The 24,850-nt window shown below is 46.7% G+C and overlaps 2 long non-coding RNA genes across 3 annotated transcripts; one reads left to right on the top strand and one right to left on the bottom strand.

Moving 5' to 3' along the window:
• Window positions 1–1,652: 1,652 nt before the first annotated feature.
• On the bottom strand, window positions 1,653–23,681 carry LOC139182762 (uncharacterized). 2 transcript variants are annotated; one of them, XR_011566314.1, is made up of 3 exons: window positions 23,248–23,681; window positions 6,156–7,986; window positions 1,653–3,202 (listed from the first exon to the last, which is right to left on the bottom strand). It is a non-coding gene; the product is annotated as an uncharacterized lncRNA (long non-coding RNA). The 2 variants fall into 2 exon arrangements; XR_011566315.1 differs by lacking the exon at window positions 1,653–3,202 and having other exon boundaries at window positions 4,212–6,426; window positions 7,475–7,986.
• Window positions 22,408–23,806, top strand: LOC109557650 (uncharacterized). The gene is made up of 2 exons (XR_002180572.2): window positions 22,408–22,558; window positions 23,179–23,806. It is a non-coding gene; the product is annotated as an uncharacterized lncRNA (long non-coding RNA).
• The last annotated feature ends 1,044 nt before the right edge of the window (window positions 23,807–24,850 follow it).

Raw genomic sequence — 24,850 nt, 5'->3', positions numbered from 1 at the left:
CCTGTGTCAGTAAGATCCCCTGGAGAAGGAAATGGCAACCCACTCCAGTATTCTTGCCTGGAGAATCCCCATGGACAGAGGAGCCTGGTGGGCTACAGTCCATGAGATCTCAAAGAGTCAGACATGACTGAAGCGACTTCACTTTATGTATCAGAAGCTCTTACATCAGTGTCACCAAGGTCAACCGATGAGAAGTTGGAGACTCCAGGCCCCATGATGAAGTCAAGCCCTGGGGATGAGTTAACCAGGATAGGACCCCAGACTTGGGGGGGCGGTGTCAGAGCCAATGGCTGTGGAGAGAAAGTCCTGGGACCCTGGCAGAGCCTTCAGAGTCATGTGGCTTGATGCTCTACTCCTATACATGGGAGACAGAAGCCCAGAAACCACAGATTTGCAGAAGCTTGTAATGGCAGACCCAAGACCCAGCTCTTTGGATTCTGGGCCATGTAATTCATTCCACAGTGAGTAGTCATTGGATGCCTTCTATGGGTCATGGACTTCACAGGGTGCTAGACAGGGAAATCTGACTGGAAATCCACATGCTCCCAGCTCTAGGGAGGGTTTCAGGGAGGGCTGAGAGAGGCGGCCACTTCATGCTCAGTGGACAGCTGACCTCAGGAAGAAAACCCCACAGTAAGGCTTTGCTGTCTGCCTGACAGCTGCCTCAGAAAGTCCTTTCATGAGAGTTATCTCATCAGCTCCTGTCAGCATCTCCCTCTCGAGGCTTGGTCCTGCCCTCCATCTCCAGCCTTAGCTCAGTGGCCTTAGCTCTTTGGTATGGAGTAGTGGTGAGTTCGGAGAAGGCAATGGCACCCCACTCCAGTATTCTTGCCTGGAAAATCCCAGGGATGGAGGATCCTGGTAGGCTGCAGTCCATGGGGTCACTGAGTTGGACACGACTGAGCGACTTCACTTTCGCTTTTCACTTTCATGCATTGGAGAAGGAAATAGCAACCCACTCCAGTGTTCTTGCCTGGAGAATCCCAGGGACAGGGGATCCTGGTGGGCTGCCGTCTATGGGGTCGCACAGAGTTGGACACGACTGTAGCAACTTAGCAGCAGCAGCAGTGGTGAGTTGCAAACTGGCTCAGATCAGCTCACGAGAGCTGATTTTCAGGAATTTTGCTAAAATACTGCTTATTTTAAAAATTAAATGATATAAACTTTAAATAAATTACATTAGAAACAAAGGTAATACTCAAAGCTCAGCCCTTCCTAATTATTTTATTACATTTTACTGTTACGTAAGCTCTTGGGGTGATTTACGACCAAATCCGTATGGTGAAATACTCGATTATGCATTTCCTCTGCATTCAGTGATGTCAGGTTGTGACTGGAAATAGGCCACGGTGGGAGTATTTATGACGTGGAAACAAGGCAAATGTTTCAAATGAAAGTTTGGTTTTGTTTTTACTTTTTGTTGTTGTTCAGTTGCTACATCTTGTCCGACTCTGTGACCAACCCCATGGACTGCTGCACACCAGGCTTCCCTGTCCTTCACCATCTCCCAGTTTGCTCAAACTCATGTCCATTGAATTGGTGATATTATTCAACCATCTTGTCCTCTGCTGCCCTCTTCTCCTGCTGCCTTTAATTTTCCCCAGCATTAGAGTCTTTTCCAACGAGCTGACTCTTTGCATCACGTGGCCAAAAGTATTAGAGCTTCAGCTTCAGTATCAGTCCTTCCAATTTACCAGTGACTAAGGGTTCACTGGCCCAGCAAACAAATCCCTATCCACATAGTCAGCCAGTTGCACATGTAAGACTCTGTGTGTGTGGGTGTGTGTAGTAATCTATTCAGGCATACCTCATTTTATTGTGATTCACAGATACTGCCTTTTTTACACACTGGAGGTCTGTGGCAACCCTATGTTGTTAATAATGGTTATCTTTTTTTTTCCAATAAAGTATTTCAAAATTAAAGTAGGCACATTGCTTTTGTAGACGTAATGTTATTACTGATGCTGAAGCTGAAGCTCCAAACTTTGGCCACCTGATGCGAAGAGCCAACTCATTAGAAAAGACCCTGATGCTGGGAAAGATTGAGGGCAGGAGAAGAAGGGGACGACAGGGGACAAGATGGTTGGATGGCATCACGGACTCGATGGACATGAGTTTGAGCAAGTTCTGGGAGATGGTGAAGGAGAGAGAAGCCTGGCATGCTGCAGTCCATGGGGTCACAGAGTCAGACATGACTGATCAACTGAAAAACAACACATTTCTTTTGTAGACATAATGTTATCACACACTTAATAGGCTACACTGTAGTGTAAAGTTAACTTGTATATGCACTGGGGGGCCAAAAAATAATTCCTGTGACTCTCTTTATCACGATATGTGCTTTATTACTGTGGTCTAGACCTGAACTCACAATATATCCAAGATCTGCCTGTTTTGAGGATTCCCTTTCCCTTCAATTTTCTGTCTCTTTTATTTTTTTTAACTATTAAAAAATTTTATTTTTAATTGAAGGATAATTGAAGTTTCTGTCCCTTTTAAATGTGATCGTTTCTCCTCCTGCTTGTTCTCTTCACTTTCTCTTTTTATAGGATGAGCCCAGTGAGCCTTCAGGGCTCCTCATTCATGTCTCCGGTCCCCTTCCGGCCCCCAGGTTGTAACGTTCCCCGGACTCGCCCAGGGTGCTTGTTAAACATGCAGGCTGCCAGCCTGCCTCCCTGGAGGTTCTGGGCAGGAGTCGGCACCTTTACCAGGCTCTGCAGGTAATTCTGAGGCAAGTGGTATAAGAACAGCAAAATACTTCCTTGTGTCACTGATGAGCCATAAACAACAGGGTGCTTTATTGTTTTTTCCTCTAGAGAAGGTTCATTTCTGCTCATCCATTTCCACTCTCTTGCTTGTCACCCTCACTAGCACAGTTGTGTGACGATCCCCTGTGTTAGCATGGCCGGTCCCCGTGAACCCTAGGCTCAGCTCTGTGCTCTGATGAGCCTGGCCTTGGGTCAGGTGGAGGCCTGTAACTATGAAAATAACGTGTGCCGGCTCAGTTGCTTCACTCACTTTTGACTGTTTGTGGCCCTATGGACTGTAGCCCGCCAGGCTCCTCTGTCTGTGGGATTCTCCAGACAAGAATACTGGAGTGGGTTGCCATGCCGTCTTCCAGGGGATCTTCTGGACCCAGGGATCGACCCGCATCTCTTTCGTCTCCTACATCTGCAGGCGGCTTCTTTACCGCTAGCGCCACCTAGAAAACTCGAAGATACGAAATTAATGGAAAAACAAAAACCAAAAAAAACCCACAGCCGTAAAAGCTGTCGTTTGCCATTTCACCACGTGGTGGCGCCATGGCTCCACTTTCCACTTCTGGTCCTTTTGACGGGCGTCCTGAAAACGATCTCATTTTGCTGACGGCTTAGAGGGAATATTTGTTGTTGCTCTGATGAGTTTTTCATCCTCTGTTATAATCTTTGATTCAGAGAGACAGTGACACAATGAGGAGCGTGGAGAGGGAAATGCGTTTCTAAATTCTCACCCTCCCCACAGGTTTGGGGGATACATTTTGGGTAGAGTTAAAGAAGATGGTTTCAAAGCATCAACAAAAGACCAGGGTTAGTGACAACCAAGTCAGGAGGGGTGGACACACACCTCAGCGTCGTGGAGAGTCATTTTTCTGTCTTTCCTCTAGGCCTTAACACAGAGCTTACACATCAGTATAAGGAAGAGACCGAATATGACTTGATTACCTCCTGTGTGCCAAACACTTACGTCATCTCATTGAATCCTCACCATAACCCCCTATTTCATGTCTCTCAAGAGGGCAATGCCAGGCCTGGGGAAAAATGAGACTCGGAGAGAGCTCTCCAAACAGCACACTCTTTCTGCGTACAGCATCAACGCTCTTCATCCACTGACCAAACACTGATAACAAAGCAGCTTTGCAAGTGATTCTGTTTGAGACAAACTGATGCTACTTGGGCTTCTGCCTACATTCAGAAAGGAAAATATTGAGCCCCCGGCTGGCAAGCAGCGGACACGACACAGTGATTCACTTCTACTACCAAGGGCAGAGCAGACTAAAAAATAAATGAGAGGAAGGGAAATGTAGTACTTTCTAATGAATGGGCAAACACAGTCCCATCAGCGGCTAAAGTCAATGAAGCACAATAGAAGGTGTTTGAGTGAGCCAGAGTGAAGCCCAGAGCCCTGCATCTCCTTCGTCCCCCGCCGCCCCCTCCCGAGGACCCTCCTGTCCCTTCTCCAGAATTCTGCCCCAACAGACACTGGAGGGACATCCTGCTGGAGCCATATGGGATAAGCAAAATAGATGATTTCCAAGCTGTCTGTGTCCATCCCTTATGTCTAATACGGGTGCAGGCAGGCTGGGGCTCCAGATTAACTGAGGTACAAGCAGAACTTTCAAAGGCTTAAATTTAGGAATTATCAATACATGGTGTCATTAGGGGGACAGTTAAAAGCAGGCCTGATATGGTAGGAGGGACTCTTGTCTGAGCAAATCATGAGACGCTGTAGAGTCTCAGGCTGGTCCCCCAGGAGCATCCACGTGGTCCTGCTTGGGCAGGCAGCCTTTTTTATTTTAAAGGCCTGCTGGGCTCTTTTGCCTCACCTGTTTTCCATGAGCCTCCCATATATCCAGCTGGCCACCTGATCCCACTCTGGGCAGATCTGAGGTTGTGTCATGCCCTTTCTGACATCAACCTGCGTTATTCACATCCCTCTTCTCTGCCTTACTCCCCACTCTCAGGACTCCAAATCTGCCTACGCAGGGCAAAAAGGGGAAAACTCAGCTAACCGGTGACCATTCTGGGTGCAGCTGAGGAACTGTTTGATCAATTCACTTAATACTAAAGTGTGTATGTCAAGGTCATTTAACTGCAGCTTGAAGGGTTGCATTGCTTGGCCTCTCCATGATCACTCATGAGCTGGGCTGTTGCTTCCACGTATTGGTCAACAGCCAAGTCCAGATACCTTAGCACCCCGTGGACCCAGCATGCGTGTGCTGCACACCAGTGACACACTCCCTCACTCTCAAGCTCCCTCAGCCAAAGGCTGGTGAGTGCCCGCTCTGTGCCCAGCAGTTTTGGGGGCACCAGAGATCACCGTGGTGGGCATGACTAGGAGGCCTCTGCTCTCACAGAGCTTGTGTTCCAGTGAGCAGGACAAAGAGTAAGCAAGCAAACACAAATCAGATGGTGATAAGAGCCAGGATAAAAGCAGAGAAGTGTGGCATGCCTGAACATAAGAGGGGCTTGGCTGAGAGTGGATGGGATCTGTCTCCAACCATAGCATCCTTGCCTGGATGGACTCAGGGCTGGTTTCTGTAGGAGGAAACCAGGGAACAGGCATCAGGGAAAATGGAGGATGTCATTGCTTCTCAGCGATGCTGTAAGACCCTGGGGCAAGGATTACAGATTTCTCAAGGCACCACTGCCCTCCCACCGTAGTGTGGGGAAGAGGCTAGAGATCAGCGCTGATCCTCTGTCTCCTGCCTCACCGGTGGTCCAGAGCCGACCCTTCCCTCACAGGGGTCAGAACTGAAGCTGGACAGGTTGCAGGCTTCCCACATCACACAGCTGCCCATCACATATCTGCTTTCTGTTCCTCCCCTGGGCCCCTGATTTCCTGGGAAAAGGAAGGGGGCATATGGAAAACTTCACAATAATTTATTTGATTTTCCAGATTCCTGGCCCCCTCTCCCCTATACGTGGCAGTGCTTAATTTAGCTTGGAGGAGATTTCTAACATTAATTGTGATGCAGCCCATAATAGAGGGGTTTCCCTGGTGGCTTAGCTCTAAAGAATCTGTCTGCAATGTAGAAGACTTGCAGGAGACATCAGTTTGATCCGAGGGTCAGGAAGATCCCCTGGAGAAGGAAATGGCAAGCCACTCCAGTATTCTTGCCTGGGGAATCCCATGGACAGAGGAGCCTGGCAGGCTACAGTCCATGGGGTCGCACAGAGTTGCACAGGACTGAGCATGCATGCAGGCCAGGCCATAATGGGAGGCAGGACTGTCGTCTGCAGTGGGAGGTGGAGCAGGACCATAGATGTCACGGCAGCCAACGCTTCCTGAAGAGCAGTAACAGGTGACAGAGAGCCAGGCATGAACCGTCTCACACCCTCACATCCGTGCTTCAAGTTGGGAGTCTGTGGGAGTCTGCGGTTCATGAAGTAACTTACCTGAAGTGGTACATGGAAGCAGTAGAGTTGGGATTTGAACAGATCTCCTTGACTACAAAGCTTTGTCTTTTTTTCTCCTACAGCATGCTGGGGAAAGAGCTGGAGAACAACCTGTAATCTTTACTCAGCACATCAAAGCTCTGCAGCCACATGGTCCCAGTTGTCTGCAAGTCGTGCTCTCAGATGCTGGCATCCAGTGGCCCCGCAGCCCTGGTCCCCGGAGCGTCCTTCCGTGGGATGGCCAGGACTCCCTGCCTGGGCTGCTAACATCCTACAAAGTGGCAAAGCATCAGGGATTGTCACTTACTGGCCCAGGTGGACAGCAGCGCCAAAATCCTGTCCCCAGCCCCCATTCTTCCCCTCAGGTAAGTCCTTTCTCCACAGGCCAGCCGAGGGTGACCCCTCGCAATTGTCAATCCCGTCATGGTCTCCATCACGTTGAGAACCAACTCCGGGGTCCCACATGGGGCCCTGGGCTGGCGTCTGCTGGCGTCTGGGATGGCATCACTAGAACCCTTCCTCTTTCTCGTTCTGCTCCAGCGGCACGTTCTCTGGACAGAGGAGGTACACGCCTGCCTCGGGCCCTCGTGGATTAGTTCCCTCAGCCCGGGGACAGATTTTTAACCCCAGAAATCCCCAGGGCTTGCCCCCACCCCACCTCGCTTTATTTAGGTCTCAGCTCAGAAAGAAAGCCTTCTCTCACCACGTGACAGAAAACCAACCCTCCCTCACCGTCTCTGTCCTCACTCTGCTGGACGTTGCTCCCTCACACGCCTCACCACTTGCTATCATTTCATAATTTTTCAATTACGTCTTTTGAAAAATGTTTTTCCACAGGGACCATTTTTAAAAGTCTTTATTGAATTTGTTACAATATTGCTTCTGTTTTGTTTTATTATTATTTGTTTTTGGCCATGGGGTATGTGGGATCTTAGCTCCCCAACCTGGGATCAAATGCACACCTCCTGCACTGGACGGTGAAGTCTCAACCACTGGGCCGCCAGGGAAGTCTCCTCAACTACGCCTTGAGCACCTGTCTACTCCACTAAACCATAAGCTCCCTGAAGGCATAAGAATTTTACATGTAACTTTTTTTTCCCCCCACACGGGATCCATAGTGCCTTGCAGAGGCAAGGAGCGCTCGTTGAGTGAATGAGTGACAGAGGAGCAGCAGCTCAGTCTCCCATGAAAGACAACAGGCTCTGAAGAAATTGAAGGCTTTGGGGAGGGAAACTGCCCCAGCTGCTCTTTGGCTCTCCAGCTGCAGTAGGAGACTCATGGCCTCCTCCCTCTCCTCAGAAGCCCCTTCCAAAACCCACCTCTCAGAGACACCTCGGGAGCCTGGCCCCTGAATGCCAGCCTGGGGCAGGATCTCACTTTTCTCTGGAGCCACCCCATCTCCACACAGCTCTCAAGCTCCTCCTCCTCCAGCCCACCGCCCCGGCAAGGGAGATGCTTCCCGGCTCCTGCTTCGGTTCAGGTCCACACCAGCTCCCAGAAACACATGCCTCTGTCCCAGACAGCCTTGTTCTAAGAGTCAACCGCTGATAGCGAGGAGAGAGAGCCTTGACTGGAAACAGGAGGAGAGGAGGGATGGGCCGAGAGAAGCTGTGAGGAGGCAGACTGCCCCCTCGGACTCTTGGGGTTTATCCTTCTCCAGTTAAGAAAGGTGGAGTCAGACTCCACTGCCCTCCCCGGGGGAAGACGTGGCTCCTGATACGACTCCTTCACTCTCCAGGTTTCCTACCTGGGTGTCCACGTTCCCCCCTTGCAGGGGATGGTTCTTGATGAAGGCAAAGTCACCACACTTCACCACAGACTCCATGTCCTTCTGCAGGAGATATCAAGGGTGACATTGAATGACGCTAGCAAAGGAGGATTTTATGAAACTTCTGACTCTGAAAATGGAATCATTCATAAAAGATTGAGCAACTCCAGAGACCAGAACACCCAGTCTTCTCAGGTGATTAATGAGGAAACGGAGACACAGAGATGCTGTGGAGCTGGTGAGCGGCACAGCTAAGCCTTGAAATCTCCCAGTCTGCTGTCCAGCCAAGCAGGACCACCAAGGTGAGGCAAAGACAGATTCTCCCCAGTAGGAAGTTTGATTTCCAAAGTGTGCATGGGTTCATTCAGCCTTGCAAATAATTCCACCGAAGGGTCAAGCCTGTAAACACACCCCATCAGCCTACATTGTTGCTCAAGGATCTGACACATTTACTGCTAATTATCCTCTCCCCTTGATTTCCCCTTCTATTTTTTTTTTAAATCTACCCCCTCCACCATCACCCCAAGCTTTCAAATGGTTATTTAGAGTTTAGGCATCAGGCCCTCACTGGTATTGATTCAAGACTTTGTGCCCACGTGACACCAGTTTATGGTCGGAGGTTTTCTCTGCTCCCAGAGTTGACGCCCTTCTCTCCCTCCAGTTTCTCCCAAGGTCAGTGACTCCTGGGAGCTCTGGCTGTTAATTTGTGAAATCCTCTCCCCCTGGCAGCATGAGAAGTGGCCGTGGAACAGATGGCATCAGATGACTTCACTTCTACCAAGCTGGTAATAAATTGTATACCTGGAAAATCTATATTTCAATAGTCACATTATTTACATTTTCATTTATTAATCCTATTAGGAATATTCCCTCCAGGAGAATAATAAAGGTGGAACAAAAAAGCAAGACAAACGGGCAACTGTGGAAAAAACACCCCTTTCAAAGTCCTGCTGTTTCCCTCGGAAACAAGCTTATGTATCACCTGTGTGTGAAAAAAAAACATCTGACTTGGTGAAGATATGACAGCATCTGCTGCTCCAAGTGGCTTCTGAATTTCCCCGAAGACCCTGTGATGTCCCAGCCTAGGGAGTCTATTTTTCATGGGAAGCTGCAGTAAACATTTCTTTTAAAAATTCTGGTAATAACCCTATCCAATGCTACAAGAAGTGTTGAAAAGACAAAATGTGTTTTAAAAAAATAAGCCAATGGAAGAGCAAGAAAGCACGGGCTGTTTAGGTGGCTGGCTGGTGGTAACAAGTGTGCAGTGGGCTAAATATTGACCTGAGTTGACCAGCAACACAGTGGACGCTCCTGCCTGCATTTCAGCCCCGCTGGCACTCAGGAAGCCCGGGATTCTGGCTGACTCACAAGGTCATCAGTGTGTTTCATCATCAGTGGAAGAAGCACAACTCACCCTTAGGGACTGGCTCGCACACTGCCACTTCCGTTAATGCCTCCTGGCGTCTGTGCCTCCTCTGAAACTGTCAAGCAGGGCTCCACTTCTGCGCTCTAATGTTTGTTAGTCCTTTTCCTATTTTATATCCGTTATTGGATTGCTAGCTCTACAAGAACTATACATTTTATTCACCCTTTTTACCACTCCCATGGCATGCAGCAGGGGCACAATAAATAAGGGATGCATTTTTCTAGATTCCACATATATGCACTAATATATGATATAGAAAGTTTTTCTCTATTTGCAGAGCAGAAATGGAAACACAGATGTAGAGAACAAATACATGGATACCAAAGGGGAAAGAGGGGTGGGAGGAACTGGGAGATTGGGATTGACACAGGTACACTATTGATACCATGTATAAAATAGATGATTTTATATATATATAAATGATGATATAAAAGATCATGACATAAAATGATGCCATGTATAACTGATGAGAACTTCCCTGGTAGCTCAGCTGGGAAAGAATCTGCCTGCAATGAGGGAGACAAGGGTTTGATCCCTGGGTTGGGAAGATCCCCTGGAGAAGGGAAAGGCTCCCCACTCCAGTATTCTGGCCTGGAGAATTCCATGGACTGTACAGGCCATGGAGTCACAAACAGTTGGACACGAGTGAGCGGTTTTCACTTTCAATTTCAATGAGAACATACTGTAGAGTGCAGTGAACTCTACTTAATACACAGTGGGGACCTGAATGGGAAGGAAGTTCAAAAGGGAGGGGATACATAGGACTGCATGGAGATCCAACCTGTCCATCCTAAAGAAATCAGTCCTGAATAATCATTGGAAGGACTGATGCTGAAGCTGAAGCTCAAATACTTTGGCCACCTGATGTGAAGAACTGACTCATTGGAAAAGACCCTGATGCTGGGAAAGATTGAAGGCAGGAGGAGAAGGGGACGACAGAGGATGAGATGGTTGGAAAGCTTCATTGACTGGATTGACATGAGTTTGAGCAAGCTCCGGGAGTTGATGATGGACAGGGAGGCCTGGTGTGCTGCAGTCCATGGGGTCACAAAGAGTCGGACATGACTGTGCCACTGAACTAACTGACGTAATACATATACGTGTAGCTGATTCATTTTGCTGTACAGTAGAAACTAACACAACACTGTGAAGCAACTATACTCTAAAACAAATTAATTAAAAATACATAAGTGATGCAGTCTCAGAAGTTGACAGCTGCCATATTTTTCTTGTTTGTCGGTAGTTTAATTTCAGCATCCTCATTCTCATATTGTAGTATTAGAGATTGGAGAAAGATGCCATAGAGCAGACATGCATAGGGAAGGGAAAGTCTTTTTCCCACTTGCCTTCTTGCTTTAGCCTTCTTGGATTTTTCGAGAATAGAAAGGATCATGGTAAAGAAAAAAAAATAAATTAAGAAATGCAACCTATTCTTGGAATATAAGATGGAGTCATGAGTTTCTAAAGTCACAATATTTTCACCTCTATGATGAATAGTAATTCCTATTCTAGTTACCTCACAGGGCTATAGGCTCTGTGAGGCTCAAATAAGATAATATACATCTGCAAGCTCTTTGCTGGTAGGAAAGCATGATATCCATGTGAGGTATTATTATCCCTTTAATCTTTCTCTGCTCATAATGGAGAAAATTTTCCAAAGACAAATTGGGAGCTTGTTTCAGGCTCTCAGCTGCTTCTTGCTACATGATGTCCATGATAATGAATGCCGCAGAAGAGCCTGGCTGAATTCAAATAAACAGCAGGTGGAGCACAGTTGTCAAGCCTCCGGGGCTGCTGAAATCAGGTGGGATTCTCCCATAAGCCTCTGGGACTCAGCATGGGCTGAGACGCCACTTCACATGAGAACACCACAGATGCCATTCCAGGTAAGCCTTTTATTTCACACCTTCCTGTATTCTGTTCTTACCAGGCCACCAAGGGCCGTTTTGCAGGAGGGCATGGCTGTTCCCTGTAGAGCACAAAGCCCCCAGTAGTGAATTAGGGGAGCTCTGCATAGACCCCAGCCCACTTTGGGACTGAGGGACCCGTTTCCACAGCTGCAGGGAGTCATGGCAGCTGATGGCTCTCCATCAAGTTCCAGTCTGAGCATTGCCCTCAGCCTGAGGGCCCCTGTTCCAGGGCCACATCCCCTCCCACGCCCAGTGACTGGTCAGAGTGGGGAGGGGTGGGATGAGGGCCTGACTTCCTTGTCTCAGAGTGGGACAACTCTGAAAGATGTTCCCTCTCCAGAGCTCCCCAGAGGATCTCCTAAGAGCTTTGAGCCAATTTTATTGCCACCCAGCTTCTTCCTTTGCCAAGTCTTGTGTCCCTCACCCCTCACAGGTGTTGTCCTACAAAGTGAAAGTGATAATCGCTCAGTTGTGTCTGACTCTTAGCAACCCCATGGACTGTAGCCCACCAGGCTCCTCTGTCCATGGGATTTTCCAGGCAAGAAGATTGGAGTGGGTTGCCATTTCCTTCTCCAGGAGATCTTCCCAATCCAGGGATGAAACTCAGGTCTCTTGCATTGCAGGCAGATTCTTTACTACAGAGCCATTCTACAAACACTACTTAATAAAGTGCCTGTGTGCTGATCTGCAAGCCGCTGTAGCTATAATACGGAGAAGGCAATGGCACCCCACTCCAGTACTCTTGCCTGGAAAATCCCATGGACGGAGGAGCCTGGTGGGCTGCTGTCTATGGGGTTGCACAGAATCGGACACGACTGAGTGACTTCACTTTCACTTTTCACTTTCATGCATTGGAGAAGGAAATGGCAACCCACTCCAGTGTTCTTGCCTGGAGAATCCCAGGGGCAGGGAAGTCTGGTGGGCTGCTGTCTATGGGGTCGCACAGAGTCGGACACTACTGAAGCGACTTAGCAGCAGCAGCAGCAGTAGCTATAATATAGCTCAGTATTACGGTGAATGGGTGGCTGGGCTACAGAGATTGGTGCTCTCAGCCCTTGGAGAAGTTGGGTGGGTTTCACATCAACCCATGTCCCTGGGGCGAGTTGCCTTATCCATAAGCCGTGTTCTCCGTTTACCCTATGTTGCCAGACCAGCCTTATTTTATAGGTCCCATGATGCCAAAAAGGAAGCTTAGGAGACCCTAAAGGAATATGCAGAATGGAATGTGTATTAATGTATTTTAATACAGTAATTAATCTATTTTAACATAGTAAGGCTGCCTTTCCAATATCCATTCCCTCTCTTCCTTACTAACTACACCCTGATTTTAATTCCAGCTGAAAAACAAAACCCCACACTCCCCAACCTCCTCTGCAGCCAGGGAGAGCCACATCCACAGTTCTTTCTCAGTGGCGAGGAGCGAGGACTTGTCAACCCTCTAGCTCCTCCCATAAGGGCATCTCCCCACTTGCTTTCTGCTCCCTTCCTTGTCTTCCTGCAGAGAACAGGGGTGGGAGGCTGGTGAGCAAGAGGAAAGCCACGTGCTGAGTATATTCATCATCTATTGTTGTTTAGTCACTAGGTCGTGCCCAACTCTTTTGCAGTCCATGGACTGTAGCCCACCAGGTGCCTCTGTCCATGGTATTCTCCAGGCAAGAATACTGGAGTGGGTTGCCATGTCCTCCTCCAGGGGATCTTCCTGACTCAGGGATTGAACCCGTGTCTCTTACCTCTGCTGCATTGGTGGGCGGGTTCTTTACCACTAGCACCACCTGGGAAGTTCATCCAGGGCATTTCCACCCCCAACTCGTGTTCTCTACAGCAGAGGTCTCCAGTCTCCAGACCTAGTGCCTGATGATCTGAGGTGGAGCTGATGTAATAATAATAAAGTGCAGAAAAAAATGTAATGCGCTTAAATCATCCCTAAACCATCACCCCTCTACTCCACACTCCATGGAAAATTTGTCTTCCATAAAACCAGTCCTTGGTGACAAAGAGTTTGTGGACTGCTGCTCTGCAGCACAGCATTTCAGCCTCAAGCCTGACACGTGAATGTGTTAAGACAAAGGGGGAAGGAAGATGGTTTGGCTGTTACTCCAACCCTCTCTCTGCCTCCCCATCCACTGCACACTAAAACCAGAGGATGTTGATATGAACCTGTACACGCACACAAGCTTCCCCAGAGCACACTGTGAGAAGTGGTGCTTTAACCAAACAGGCAAGACCAAGAAAAGGGCACTAAGGCAAGAATACCAAAACTGATATTTCTGAGATGAGAACAAGATCAGAAATGCAGCTGGTGAGTGGCCGATCCAGCAGAAGCCAGCTGGGGGTCCAAACTCTTCTTCAACCCTCCCTGAAGCTCCCCATAGAAAGCGGTGATGTAGCACAAGTGGGATGGGGTGGGAGATGCTGGAGGGCTTAGGACTGAGATGCCTAGAGCTGGGAGCAGGAAAGGAATAACAGAACAGTTTCTAGAGCAGTGTGCCCATCTTCCTTTAACCTTCCGAGATGTCTGCAAAGCCAAGGACACAGCACCACCCCTTGGGAGAATATCTCTAGTTGTTGAATTGTCTAACTGTGACCTGAGGTCTCTCTTTCATGGCTTGTTGATGGTCCATCTCTGGCATCTCGTTAATTTCTGATAACTCTCTTGGGCACAATTAGTTAAGCACTTCCTTCACTGTGTGATCTGTGTGAAAAGTCACACTTACAGGTTCTTGGAGGACAATTCCAGAATCAGATCTAAAAGCCAGCCCTGAATATCACTCTGCTGGCTTGGCTATCTGTGCAGATGTTCCCAGAGGTTCAGTCATTCTCTGTGTGTGTATTTTTATAGTTCATTCCTCAATATTAACGTTAATAACCAGATGAAATTCATTTATTTGCTTTTTTCCAACTGAGGCCACCAAACCAGATCTGAGGTTCAACCTTTTCCATCTTGTCCCCAAGTAGTAAAAATTTTAGAGCACATAACTAGTAGCTAGCATCAGACCACCTTGGCTATCAGTCTCTATCTGATCCTGGTCCCTCGTTTCCAATCATTCCTCCTGCTTTGTTTAATCCAACCCCAGCTTTGCCGTGAGCCCCAATTCTGACCGAATCTTGGCCTTGGTTCCAAGGACTTCAGCACATCCAAGGATAGGATAACACTTCATTCTGCATCCTCTAAGGACTGAGGTCCTCTTTTGGAACCTAAATTCCTTAAGGAATCTTGTTTTCTACCTAGTGGGGTCTCCCCTGGCACCTACTTGTTCCAGACTTGGAACTTGAGTTTGTTGGAAGCCTAACTGTTCCAGATCAAGGTCAATCGTCTTTCCACTATGTTTCTCACTTGTCCAGAAATTGAAAGTGTTAGTCACTCAATTTGTTGGAGAAGATTCTTGAGAGTCTCTTGGACAGCAAGGAGATCCAACCATTCCATCCTAAAGGAAATTGGTCCTGAATATTCATTGGAAAGACTGATGCTGTAGCTGAAACTCCAATACTTTGGCCACCTGATGTGAAGAATTGACTCATTTGAAAAGACTCTGATGCTGGGAAAGATTGAAGGCAGGAGGAGAAGGGGACGACAGAGGATGAGATGGTTGGATGGCATCACCAACTCAATGGACATGTTTGGGTAAACTCCGGGAGTTGGTGATGGACAGGGAGGCCTGGTGTGCAGTCCATGGGGTCATGAAGAGTTGGACAAAACTGAGCAACTGAACTGAGTCACTCAATTGTGTCTGACTGTTTGTGACCGCATGGATGCAAAGAGCCTGCAGGGCTCCTCTGTCCGTGGAATTCTCCAGGCAAGAATACTGGAGATGGTAGTCATTTCCTTCTTCAGGGGAATCTTCCTGACCCAGGGGTTGAACTCAGTCTCCTGCATTGCAGGCAGATTCTTTGCTGTCTGAGCCACCAGGGAAGCCCCTTACTTGCCCAACCACCTATGAAAAACATGGTTCTCATAGCTGGAAGGGACTTGAAATATCATTTAGTTCAACCTGTCTTGCCTGACAATAAACTCAGAAAGTTATTCAAACAACTTTACAAATTCAGAGCTCTCCCCTTGTCATTTTTGAATAAGAACAACTTAAAGTCAACCATTTCAAAAAATTTCTCTCTAACAATCATGGCCACAGCTGCCTTTGAAGTCTAAGGATGCTATTTTTCAGACTGTTTTAATAACTGTCTGGATAATGAGTAGAAGAAGCCTGGCCCTTAACGTCAGACACACACAACCAAGTTTCAGACAGCCAAGAGGGGACAGGGTATGAGGGGAAGGCAACCCCACACACTACTGGCTTCTCAGTCCCTGTCAGCTTTCTGGGGGGGTGGGGGGGTGGGGGTGAGACCTCCACTGCCGATTCAGTCTCAAAATGAGCCCACCTCCTCAATTACAATCAAGGGCTTGACTGAACAAGGAGGACAGCCTTATGGGTTTCAGTTTTTCAGTCTGGGGATGATCTAGGAGTCTATGAATCTGGACTGCTGTTGATGGTCCTTTGTGTGCATGCTCAGTCATTCAGTCATGTCTGACTCTGTGACCCTATGGACTATGTAGCCCGCCAGGCTCCTCTGTCCATGGGATTCTCCAGGCAAGAATACTGGAGTGGGTTGCTATGCCCTCTTCCAAGGGATCTTCCCAACCCAGGGATCGAACCCAGGTCTCCTGCATTGGCAGGCAGAGTCTTTACCTCTGATGGCCCTTTAATTAAAGACACAGAATAGCTTTCCTGACTCATGGTCGGCTACAGAGCCATGGACAAGCCATGCAAACAGGCTCCCAGCTCTACCCAAAACTTTAGAGCTTCTTCAGACTGCAACCACTCCCTACAGCGAGCCCTGAGGAAACTCAGGATACTGGCCCCAGATTGCTGAGATGCATATCAAAGGAATGACTTCAGTGAGCCTAGATGCTTGCATCTTCCCATACAGAGAAAAGTACTGAATTCCTTAACTTAGGAGATCTGGTTTTCCTTTAATTAACAATTATCTTTTGATTTTCCGACTACCTGCCCTTTGTCGCAAAACATCTGTATAACCTGGGTCCCCCTCCTCACCTCCTCTGAGCAGTTCTCTCACGGTTACTTGAGATGCTGTCTCCTGGGCTTGAAGTCCTAAAAGTTCCCACTGGATAAAACAACTCTCAACTAAAACAAAACAAAACCCTTTAGATCTTCTTTGCAAATCAACAACATCCCTTGAGTAGTCCGTGCAGGCTCCCCCCAGCCCCGATCCTACCCCGTCTGGGCACGGTGCTCAAGCCAGTCCTGGTCCCTCTTTGTCCGAAATGACTCTCTCACAGGCCAGCCAGCCCACAGGACCCCTGACAGGCTGGATGGCCAAACTCATTAGGGGAGGCTGGGGTGCAGGCAGAGTGCATTTTGTAGACATGGAGAAAGCACTGTCAACTAGATCTGGGGAGTCCGTGAATTGTGGCAGATTTGGGGCAAAGTGGAATCAACAGGGACAAAAATAATTTAGGAGACGCCCTGCTGGGAGCTCCAAAGCTTCTAAGAAGATGCTGCCTGACGGCACCCAGCTCAGCTTGACTGTCCCACAAATCAAGGGCACACTTGGCTATGGTGATGATAGTACCTGGGCAGAGGGAGAAAGGCATAGAACCACACGACTCAGATGCTTTGGGCCACTTCTAGAATATTTATTGAAGCAGGCAGTTTGGAGGTATCTAGCCAAATTACTTAATCATTCAACTATTAATCATTCAACTAGATGTAAATATATCCCTGGGAATGGATGGGGTTCACTCAAAAGTTTTAGAGGGGTGAAAAGTCTTTTTAGGGACTTCTGTCTTGGTTCAGTGGTTAAGACTGTGCTCGCCATGCAGGGGACTGTGGGTTCAATCCCTGGTTGGGGAATGATGATCCTGCATGCTGCTCATTGGTGCCAAAAGAAATAAATAACAATTTATAAATAAAAAAAATTAAAGAATATCAGCTTTTTTAAAAAAAAACAACTTTTTAGGGGGTGGTAAAATTGCACAGCTCTCAGAACAGGTGTGGCTTGTCCACATGGAGATCCCTGATGTCTGGGGGCCAGAAAATTCCATTGGGACCCCAAACACGGGGGAGACCCCACAGGGCCTTCAGAGACCTACAGGCAGAGCACGCTCCTTTCCACCAGCACCGGCAGGGCGTGGAGTCGATGAGCACCATCCATGGCAGAACTTGGCCGGGAAAGGCGATTCCAGAAGAGAGCAGACCTGATTAATGTGCTGCAGCCTCTGAGAAGATTAATGTGCGGACAAGGGGAAACCAATGAAGGCAATTTATTTAGACTTTCAGAAAGACTCCATGCTAAGGGCTATTTTTAAAAGTCACTGAGGAATCTAGGTTTTAAAGGACTAGCTTTTTGAGATTAACGCCAACGAGACACCCACATTTTCCTGTTGCCTCCACTACGAAATATGAATGACTTCTGACTTTCACCCCATGGGGCATTTCTAAGCAGGTTCCCTCCTCTGCTGGCCCCTCCAGAAGTAGTTTTTGATTCTTCTCTCTCTTACCTAACGTCTTCCACTTTATATGTAATTATGTATAAATGCATCCCTGGTAGACTGGAACTCACCTGAGGACAGGGCAGAGTCTTCCCCATTTTTGTATCCTATCCAGCACTCGGACTAGGATTCCCTCTCCCTGATTCACCCTGACGCGTGACGGCAGACCAGCAAACTTGACCACTACAGTTTATGTCTGGGGCTATGTTCCCACGCAGGCTGCCCTGGTGGCTCAGCAGTAAAGAATCTGCCTGCAATGCAGGAGATGCAGGTTCGATCCCTGGGTCCGGAAGATCCCCTGGAGGAGGGCATGGCAACCCACTCCAGTGTTCTTGCCTGGAGAATCCCATGGATCCAACTGAAGCGGCTGAGTACACACACATGTCCCATGCACCTCAAGTTCAGCCTGACCAGCCCTGCAGTCCCCAGCCCCAGCCCGTCACATTCAGCTGCTCTTCCTGTGCCCCCTTTTGGCTAGTGGCATCTGCATTCTCACTGCACCCACCTCGGTTGGGGCCGTCACTCCTGCACCTGTGTTACACCTTTCCATTGGTCTAGTCTTTCGAAGGCCAGTGAGCAGGGTTCTCTGTGTCCCCTCCCCATGGCCTCTCCAGTCTCACCTTCTGTTCCATATGTACAAAACCCCTGCAGGTCCTCACATACCCTGAGAACTCCTGCTGTCCTCCTGTGACCTCCCGCTCCTCCTCACCCGGATTCTTCCAGCTTCTTCCTGTAGTGAAATCCTACTTGTTCTTTATATACCAACCCAGGTGCTGTTTCCTCTGAGAAAATTTCTCCCAGTCCCCAGTCCGGGTTTATTGTGTTTCCTATGTGCTCATTCATTCATAACAAACATTTCTTGAGCAACTTCTATGTAACAGGCATTCTCTTAGGCAAGGGTGATAGAATGGCAAACAAGACTGTTGGTCTCTGCTTTCATAGAGCTCAGCATTGCATGAGGGGTGGAGGCAATTTTACAAGGAATTATAAAAAATATAGTAAGTGTTCAAATAAATGCCCCCTTCTGCCACACGGCCTTTGCTTATGCCCCGCTCTCCCCCGGGACTCTCTCTTCCCTTTGACTAGTACTCCTTCAGATTGCATGCAAAATTGCTTCAGTCATATCCGACTCTGCGACCCTGTGAACTATAGCCCTCCAGGCTCCTCTCTCCATGAGATTCTCCAGGCAAGAATTCTGAAATGGGTGGCCATGCCCTTCACCAGGGGATCTTCCAAACCCAGGGATTGAACCCATGTCTCTTGTATCTCCTGCATTGGCAGGTGGGTTCTTTACCACTAGCACCACCTGGGAAGCCCTTCAGATTAAATTTAATTATTTTCCCAGGTTAGATCAAATCTCTGCTCTCTATGCTTTTATCACATTTTGTACTTCATCAAAGCTTGTAACACAATTATAATTTTATATATATTTGAATCACTGCTTGATTCATGTCCAACTCCTCTAGGCCGTAATCTTTGTGAATGATGGGCCACGTCCAGTTTGCTCACCTTGGTAAACCTGGCTTAATTGAAACTTAGCAGGTATCTGCAGAGAAGGCAATGGCACCCCACTCCAGTACTCTTGCCTGGAAAATCCCGTGGACGGAGGAGCCTGGTAGGCTGCAGTCCATGGGGTCGTAAAGAGTCGGACACGACTGAGCGACTTCACTTTCACTTTTCACTTTCATGCATTGCAGAAGGAAATGGCAACCCACTCCAGTACTCTTGCCTGGAGAATCCCAGGGACGGGGGAGCCTGGTGGGCTGCCGTCTATGGGGTCGCACAGATTTGGACACGACTGAAGCGACTTAGCAGCAGCAGCAGGTATCTGTGGTATAAAGCAGTGCCAGGGAGGTGAACAGAAGACCTCCACCTGGTTATTATGTTATGCAAAGCTGCCCAGAGTAAGTAAGAAGTTAGACACCCTGCAGGGAATGAAGGAATTAGGCCAAGAGCAAGTGCCCAGCCAAAGTGCTCCAGGTGGCAAACAGCTTTGGGAAGACTGTAACTAGAAGGGCTGGTGTTTTCAAGCATGTGTTTCCATGGTAGAGGACTTATTCTCCAAAGGGTGCATAAGATAACCCATTAGGAAGCAGGAGGAAAACATATTCATCCCCTTATGCTGAATTTTTAATCTAACTGAAAAAGAAATTAAGCTTTACGATGATCTAATAAACAGGCTGAAACCAGCAACTCCTATAGTGTCAGAGGGTCACATGCCATGCAAAGTACGAAGCCCATGAAGTATTCTGAAGGAAGAATGGCCACGCCCTACAAGCAGTGTCTGTGTGTCTTTTATGTGAATGCATGGATCACATGACTTAGCCTAAACCAAACCTCACGAAGTGAAACATGGCTCACAGAGTTTACTGCGAAGAAGTCACAGACGGAAGGTAATGCTGATAATGTAAGTACAAGTGAACAAGAATTTTCTTCTGAACTGACACTGCCTCATACAAGTTCTTTGTCAACCATGTTATGAAATAAAAACAATGGATTAATCAGACCTGACAAGAAGACTACCAAAAGAATACAAAATTATCGCCAAGTCTTCTTGAAATATGGATTTGCATCCTCTATTGTTAAAGGCAAACCTGGGCCTGTTTATGGTTCTCATCTGGACATCTTAATTAATGGTGATAATGCATGTGTACAATTTATAAATAAATATACATATCTTGGGGTATATACATAGGTGTGTGTATATATATATATATATATATACACACACACAATGTATAGAATGTTTTTGCTTATTTATTTGTGGTTTTCTAGTTGTTTCTAGAATGTTTAGAGCCTAGAATGTTTTTGCTTATCTGTGGTTTTCTAGTTGAGGTGTACAACCGAGACTTGGGGAACCATTTCTTTCAAGAACTGAAAGAAGACAATATGGTAGAACTGGGGATGGGCAGGGTGGGTAGAGGAGAGCAATTTGTCTAGAGAGATAAGCAGGATACATAGCTCTATCATGATACTTATCATACTATTTATAATTGTTTATTTTAGGGATTCTTAACATGGTACCCAATAATTTATGTGTAGGTATATTTTGTGGAGATGATCCATAAACTTCATACAGTTCTCTGAAGGTCTATATTTAAATGTTAAGAACTACTGATTTAGTTAACGGTCTGCCTCTCCCAACTAAACTGTGTTCTTTGTTGTCAAAGACTTTTGTCTTTATGATCATCATCATAATAGATATAAAACAGGGATTCAATCATTGCTGCTGCTGCTGCTAAGTCACGTTAGTCATGTCCGACTCTGTCCAACCCCATAGACAGCAGCCCAACAGGCTCCCCCATCCCTGGGATTCTCCAGGCAAGAACTCTGGAGTGGGTTGCCATTTCCTTCTGCAATGCATGAAAGTGAAAAGTGAAAGTGAAGTCGCTCAGTCGTGTCCAACTCTTCACGACCCCATGGACTGTAGCCTACCAGACTCCTCCATCCATGGGATTTTCCAGGCAAGAGTATTGGAGTGGGTTGCCATTACCTTCTCTGCAATAATTATTGAGTGAATGAACAATTTACTTTTTGCTTTCTCTTCCAGCATCGGGAGACAAAAATCAGAAAGCCACTTGCAGTCCAAAGCAATTCTTTCTTATAGAGAGTTTTGTAGGTTTTATTCAATCCATGCTTCCATCGCACTTATTGTATGAAGGGACTAAGTCTCTGAGCAATATTGACTCCTTCAGTCCTTGTAATAAAACCTAGGAGGAAGGTACTATTGATGTCCTACTTCTTGAGCAGTGAAGCTGAGGGACAGAGAGGTTAAGTGGCGTGTCGAGGGAATACAGCTGGTAAGTGACAGAGGCAGGGGTCAAACCCAGTCTGGCTGCAGAGTCTGTGCTTGTGAGCAGCACACTGTGGCATGACCTGCAAGTTGGCTCATGGGTAAAAGGGTCGTGTCATCAGAAGACACTCAGTGTAACCTGACAGTAAAGACATCTGCTGTAACTGCCGTTGTTCTGTGGCAAATATGCCCTTCAAAAGCAGAGCAGGAAAAAGCAGAGCTTGATTCAAAGGGCTTGAGTTCATGCAGCTATGAGTGGGCTCAAGTGGTTAGCTCCATCTTGTAAAATGCCAACTGCTGACCAAGCTGTGAGATTATATTTAATGTTTGATTGTGGAAATTCTCTCAAATATATTCAGAATTGTAGAGAAAAATACAATGAACCTTTGTGTACTCATCACCCAGCCCAACAATTAACCACATGACCAATCACATTTCATCCATACTCTCACCTGCTTCCAAACTGTATTGTTTTTAACACATTATTGACCAGAAACATGTTAATACCTCTTTTGTTACCTGAATATTATTGACTAGCATGTTTCAATTTTCGCTTACATAGCAAATCACCAGCCACAAGTGTTTCTGCAAAAATCCCCCAGTCAATAAAGAGTTAAGTCAACTCTAGATATCATGTGATTTCATAATGGAACTTTAAAAGATTGTGCTAGTCACTTAGAAACTGTCTAGAACTGAATTCAGAAGACTTGGATTTTGCCTCGACCGCATTTCAGCTGTGTCCTTGGGCAATAACTTTTCTGAGCTTCAGTTGCATCATCTGTAAAGTTTGTTTACAGAGGTTTCACCATATTGTTTTGAGGATTAGATAATTCAACACATGTGAGTAATATTTAAACTAAGGCTTTGACTGAACCTCAGTGTAGCTCTGCTTCCATCTTGCCCCACCATGAGAACCGTGATGGTTAATTTTATACGTCAACTTGATGAGACTATGGTGACCAGCTATTTGGCCAAATACCAGTCTGAATGTCTCTGTAAAGGTATTTATATCTTATTGAAGTATAGTTGATTTAATATATTACATTAATTACATGTGTATAGCATATTACATTACATGTATATAGCATGGTGATTGTGTATGTTTACGGATTATGCTGCATTAAAGGCTATTACAAGACCATGGCTATGATTCCCTGTGCTATACAGTATATCCGGGTTGCTTCTCTATTTTATACATAGTAGTTTGTATCCCTTACTCCCATACCCCTAATTTTCCCTTCCCCTGTGCCTTCTCCCCTCTTTTGTTGGAGTATAGTTGCTTTACAATATTGTGTTAATTTCTGCTCTACAGCAAAGTGAATCAGCTGTACCTATACACGTGTCCCCTCTTCCTTGGATTTCCTCCCCATTTAGGTCACCACAGAGCACTGGGTAGAGTTCCCTGCGCTGTTGAGTCATTTCTCATTAGTTATTTATTTTATACATAGCAGTGTATATATGCCAATCCCACACACCCCTTCCCCGCTTGGTTTCCGTACATTTGTTCTCTATGTCTGTGTCCCTATTTCTGCTTGCAAATAAGTTTATTTATGCAATGTTTTATGTGTTGGTATATGATAATTGATTTTCTCTTTTTTACTTATGTCACCCTCTATGACAGTTTCTAGGTCCATCCACATCTCTGCAGATGGCAAAGAAAAAGAATTTTAAATGTGGGATTAACACTTACAATCAGTTGACTTTAAGTAAAGCAAACAACCTTCCAAAATACAGGTTGGTCTCATCCAATCAGCTGAAGGTCTTCAGAGAAGACTGAGGAGACAGGTTTCCCACCCGAAGAAGAAATCCTCTCTCTAAATTGTAGCATAGAAATTCTGCTTGATTTTTTGGCCTTTGGACTACAGCCTGCAATGTCAACTTTTATTCAGATTTGCAGCTTACCACTTGACTATGGATTTTGGACTGGACAGCTCCACAGTCAAGGCTGACTTCAAATTGGGATTTAGCCAAAGGGGGTCAACAGCAGGCAATTGGAGGATGTGGGGAGAGAGAGGCTGGGGCATTTGTCCCCTTGGCTTTCTGCTGGTAGGTTATTCCAAGCTGCCTTCCGAAGTGGTTCTTCCCACTGCTGAGGTTCAGTGCCGCTTCCTCCCCTCCCCTCTCCAGGAGACCAGGCGACTGTCCTCCCCCACGCTGTTCCAGCCCCTGGCACCATCCCTGTGGTTTCCTCACACTGGGCCCACACTTTGGCAAACAGTTCCTTTATTAAACTCTTCTTAAGTACCCAGTTTGAGGATGCCATCTGCTTACTACAGGGACCCCAAGGGTACAGATGCCAGAGAAAGCCATTTAACAGACAATCACAGACCAGGTATGTGGATTAAACAATGTCAGGAAGAATTCCATTAGGAAAACTTCAAGTGCTCATCACTTTTCTGGAGTCCCCAGACTGCCACCTTCCAAGCTGTCCAGCTGTCTGGGAAAACTCAGCGCGTGTCTTCGCCACCCCCTTCCTCTCCAAGGTGTTCTCTACTGGGAATGGAACTCACTCAGGTCCCTCTCATCTACTCTTGACCTTTTTTTTTTTTCTCTTTTTACTGCATCTTGGCAGCAAGGAAAAGCAACTCCTCCCATTTCCCACAGTATCACATCATCTTTCCACACCCTCAGCATCCCCTTTCCCCAGCCTCTGAGACTTGCTGTCTGTGGGACCAGCTAGCCCACAGCCTCTGAAGCCAGCACAGTCAAGGCCAGAGGTTCCCCAGCAGTGTCTAGAGATCACCTCACACACACACACACACACACACACAAACACTTTGGTTATTTAAATTGTTATTGTCATTTTTCTTTTAGATGTGGTGATTCAACAGTTTGGTCATTTCTACAGGACTACACAATTAATTTCCACCCACAGCTAATTGGATATCCTTTCATTTCCCCACTAGTCCCCTAGTGTGGCTCCTGCCACCCCTCGCCCCCATAAATATGTATAAAGTCGCTCCAAATATTAGCAGTATGTTTTGAAAAACACAACCAATTATACCAGGAATCTGATATATTCAAAGCTAGTCACAGCCTTTCCTTCCTTGGCAGCTTACTTTGAAAATTAGAAAACAACCGCTCTTGTTTATTAAAAACAAAAACAAAAACTTGACCTCTATTCACCAACACAACAGTGTGTAGAAATTTTGCTTTAAATAATTAAAAACATTAATGAACTACAGAGCAAGAGATGTCCATTTTAATGAGACACTGATACAATATAGCGGTTTTGATGTTCCTCTGGTTTCATTAAACTGGGATTATGTGTGGATGGGTGTGTGTAGCCGTAA

Source organism: Bos indicus, chromosome 4 (assembly GCF_029378745.1).
Source record: "Bos indicus isolate NIAB-ARS_2022 breed Sahiwal x Tharparkar chromosome 4, NIAB-ARS_B.indTharparkar_mat_pri_1.0, whole genome shotgun sequence".
Taxonomy (NCBI): domain Eukaryota; kingdom Metazoa; phylum Chordata; class Mammalia; order Artiodactyla; family Bovidae; genus Bos; species Bos indicus.
Note: the sequence above shows the minus strand (reverse complement) of the source record. Positions and strands in the feature narration are given on the sequence as shown.